Source organism: Lontra canadensis, unplaced genomic scaffold (genome assembly GCF_010015895.1).
Source record: "Lontra canadensis isolate GAN:19392208 unplaced genomic scaffold, GSC_riverotter_1.0 scaffold191, whole genome shotgun sequence".
In the NCBI taxonomy this organism is placed as follows: Eukaryota; Metazoa; Chordata; class Mammalia; order Carnivora; family Mustelidae; genus Lontra; species Lontra canadensis.
In genome coordinates, this window is record NW_022631185.1 from 1,132,003 (window position 1) to 1,136,239 (window position 4,237).

A 4,237-nucleotide genomic window follows, 5' to 3' on the forward strand; every position below is an offset into this window, starting at 1 on the left:
AACATGTGAAAATGTGCAGGATGCAGTTGAAATTAAGATTTAAAGGAACATGTATACTATAAATGCAAACATTAGAAAGAGAAAGCATTAAAATTAATGAACTAAGCTTCTGCCCTAAAAAAGCCAGAAAAAAGGAAACCAAATTAAACCAAAACAACGAAAGGGAATAATAGAAAGCAGAAATCAATGGAACGGAGAAAAAAAATTCAACCATGTCTATAGATGCATATACAGCATTTGATAACACCCATTCACGATAAAAAAAAAAAAAAAAGTCCTCAGGAAACCAGGAATAGTACTTTCTCAATTTGATAAAGGGTTTCAGATAATATTTAATGGTAAAGTATTTAATGCTATTCCGTAACATCAGGAGCAAGGCAAGGATGTTCATTCTTACCACTTTTATTTAACATTGTACTTGATATCTATGGTGACAGGTATCAGAAGAATGGTTGCCACACTGGGGGAGTCCTAAGTGGAAAAGGACATTAGGAAATGTATGGGAATGGAAATATGCTATGTGTGGACTGGAGTATAGGTCACACAAATATACATTTGCAAAACTTTATTGGACTGTAGTCTTAGGAACAGCATATCTCACTGTATGTTAATTACACATCAATTTTTTTTAAAAAGTACTATAGAGGTCTTGGCTGGTATAATAATATGGTAAACGAAAAAGCGTAAAGTCTCTAAAGGAAGAAGCAAGGCAATCCTTATTTGAAAACAACATGACTGGGTAAAAATCTAAAGACATTGAAAATAAATTACTAGAACAATTAAGTGATTTTAGCAAGTTCACACAGGATAGAATGTCAGTTAAGAAGAAATTATATTTATATACACTAGCAACAAACAATAAGAAAATGAAATTACAAATAATTTTTACAATAGCATAAAAAATGCCAAATCTCTAGGAATAAAATTAGTAAAAGATGTGCATGACCCGTATGCTTAAAAACTGAAAAATATTGCTGCAAGAATTACCTAAATATACCATAAGCAAAATTAGAAGGCTAGACATGTTAAGATATAAAGTCTTCCTAAATGGATTCTTTTTTTTTTTTTTTTTTTTTTTTTTTTAAGATTTTATTTCTTTGACAGAGAAGGGGAGAGAGCAAGTACACAAGCAGGGGCAATGGGGGAGGGAGAAGCTGAGCAGGGAGCCCAGCGTGGGGCTTGATGGGATCATGACCTGAGCCAAAGGCCGAAGGCAAACGCTTAACTGACTGAGCCACCCAGGTGCCCCCCCACACTGATTCTAAGGCACTACCAATCAAAACTGTTAATCTATCACCCAACAACTCCACTCCTAGACATTTACTCAAGAGAATAAAAACACAAGTCCACTGGAAACATTGCACAAGAATGTTAGCACCATTATTCCTAACAGCCCAAAACTAGAGACAATCCAAATGTTCATTATCAACAGAATGGATAAATTGTAAGTGATTAAAAAATAAAATGTCCCTAAATACTAAAAAGTAAAAGTAAAGAAATAAAAATGCATATAAAATCACAGATGAATCTCAAAAATCTTAGGGTAATAAGCCATACGCAAAAGAAATAATATATAATTCGCTTTATATGAAGTTCTAGAAAAGGTAAAAATAACCTATGGTGGAAAAAAAAATCTCAATAGTGGCTGCCTTTCGGAAATGGAAAGAGGTAACAAAGGAACTTCGTGAAGTAATGAAAATATCGAGCCCCATTTAGATGAGAATTACATATGTGCGTACATTTATCAAAATGTTTCAACTGTACATGTAAACTTTGTGCATTTTGGAAGTACCGTGGGCAAAAAAATAAAAAAGCCCATTGTCTTCAAAGTAACAAAAATAAGAAGGCAGTTGACTTCTCAACAGAAACCATGGAGTCCAGAAGACAACTGCATGGTGTTTTCAAAGTGCTGAGAAAAAGAAAAAAAAAAACAAAACAAAAAAACAAAAACCTGACAACCTAAAATTCTCTGTTTACAGTATCTTTCCAAAATGAAGATGAAATAAAGGCATTTTCAGGCAAACACAAAATGAAGGCATTTTGTCACTCTAAAAGAAATGATAAAGGGAACTCAAGCAAAAGGAAAATGATCCCAGATGGAATTATGGAAATGAAAAGGTAATGAAAAGCTGTAGAGAAAGAAGATATGAAGGAACATATAAACAAACACTGACTGTAAAGATCCTTTCCCATCTCACCTAGGCGGGAATCCTGGGAGAGCCCTCTGTCCATCATGCATTGCTCTACGCCAAATTCTAGGTGGGCAACAGTATCTGGCTTGAGGTTCCAAGGTCCTGGGCAAATGAATGATCAAGCTGTGAGGTTCTGGTTCTTTTCATATACATTTTGGGACAACGTTTTGTTTTGTTTTTAAGTAAGCTCAATGTCCAACATGGGGCATGAACTCACAACCCCAAGATCAAGAGTCACATGCTCTACAAAATGAACCAGGCAGCCGCTTCAGGCTGAGGTTTGATGAGGACAAATCCCCCAGTGACTCCACATTCCCAGCTAAATCAAACCCACTCTCCCAAGACCCCACGCAAATAGAAGTGGACATGGGGAACAGCCTCACCCACAGTGACCAGGTGTCTTAAGGTCCCCAGCATCACGTTATGCAGGGCTCAGCAGGCCTCATTCCTCCTGGGAGAAGTCCACCGTCACATCATCGAAAGTAACCTGCCCTTGAAATGTCACCCACATGCCTGCTGAGCCAGGACCCTTACCCCTGCAAAGCCGCAGGGACGGCTACGTGTGAATGCGAATGCACCAGGTGTACAGGGAGATGTTCTAAAAGCTGTCTGGCTCCTGAGGGATACACCTGAGCCTTTGCAGGGGGCATCAGGGCTCCGCATCAGCCATTTCAGAGGTGAGCTGCCATTACACTAAAATGTTCACCCCTACACAGCTCCCCCATTTCTTGATCAACTTGGGATCTTCCACAAAACCAAAAGAACGCTTCCCTTGACGACCCCCCTTTTTTATACCACCAGGTGCATGAAAACGATAACGTTAATATTTGCCGACAATAACGTTAACCTTTGCCAGGGATCCTCTTCCCACGCCGGGTGCGGTACTTCAGCGAGCACTTCACCTAACGGAAATTTTCTTACGCCTCACAACGGTCTCGGGAAGCAGTTCCCACTTCTTGCGGGGGGGGGGGTGTTTTTTCAAAAGAGGAGGCTGAACTCAGTTAACAGCGCGGGAATTACGGTTATGGCGGCTTCACAACCACGAACTGAGCGACGCTTCGTCTTTCCGACCGTCATTCCAGACGATGGGAACACAGAACTGCTCGTCCCTTACGTGCGCGGTAGCTGAAGCCACCGGGAACCCGGGTGTGCAACTTTCTCGCCGGGAGGTTTCGTCTCGACTTCTACTGGTTAGGGGACATCGCGCTACATGCAAGGTCTGCAGGATTACGAGGTCTTCTGCCGCGCCCGGCCACAGCGACGGGCTAGGGCACCGACTCCCATCCGAGACTCGGGAGCAGGGTGCACACCCGGCCCGGGAAAGGAGGGCGCGCGGCCACTCACCCCAGGGCGAGCTGCCAGGGGCCCCGCGGCCATGGCCTCTTCCGACTCCGAGGTCCTCCAGGCGCCACCTGCAGCCCCACCCGCTCCCTCCAGCTCCCACCGGCTCGCGGCTCCGGACAGACCGCCCAGGACGGCCCCACACCATGGAACAGACCCGAGCCGCGGGGCCAGCACAGCCTCTCCACGCGAGGGCGGCGCCGGGGGCAAAGCGTAACTACCAGGACCAGAAAACCCCGCGCTGCGGCCCCTGACCAATGGGAGAGCGCGGCCGGGGACTCCGGAGAGACGGACCCCGCCGCATAGGCATTCCGGGAGTTGTAGTCCGGAGGCCGGAGCCCTTGTCCTAGTCCAGCAGTCGACACACCTGAGCTCCCAGAAGGTTAGACTACGTTTCCCAGAAGGCGCGGCGATAGGCGAGTCCGCCCAATGGACAAGCTCGACCGGGCCGGACTGGGGAAAAGGGGACCTACCGACCCGGTTTAAGCTCCCCGGCCGGGCGTAGGCGGCAATGAGACGGATTTCTCTCACTATAATTCCCCGAAACTACGTTGGTCAGGTTCTCGAACTCCAGAAGCGCGCAATCGGTGGCTACGGAGAGTCCGAGAAGCCTGAGGAGAGGGATTCCAGAAGTTACAGGAAATTGTAGTCGCACCAACTTTGTCCACCAGGTGGCGGGCGTGGACCTCGGGCCTCGTACTACC

The 4,237-nt window shown here is 45.1% G+C and overlaps 1 long non-coding RNA gene across 1 annotated transcript; it reads right to left on the minus strand.

The window, feature by feature from the left end:
- Positions 1 to 381: 381 nt before the first annotated feature.
- On the minus strand, positions 382 to 3,153 carry LOC116861187. The gene is made up of 3 exons (XR_004381429.1): positions 3,040 to 3,153; positions 2,199 to 2,294; positions 382 to 471 (listed from the first exon to the last, which is right to left on the minus strand). It is a non-coding gene; the product is annotated as an uncharacterized LOC116861187 (long non-coding RNA).
- Between the last annotated feature and the right edge of the window lie 1,084 nt (positions 3,154 to 4,237).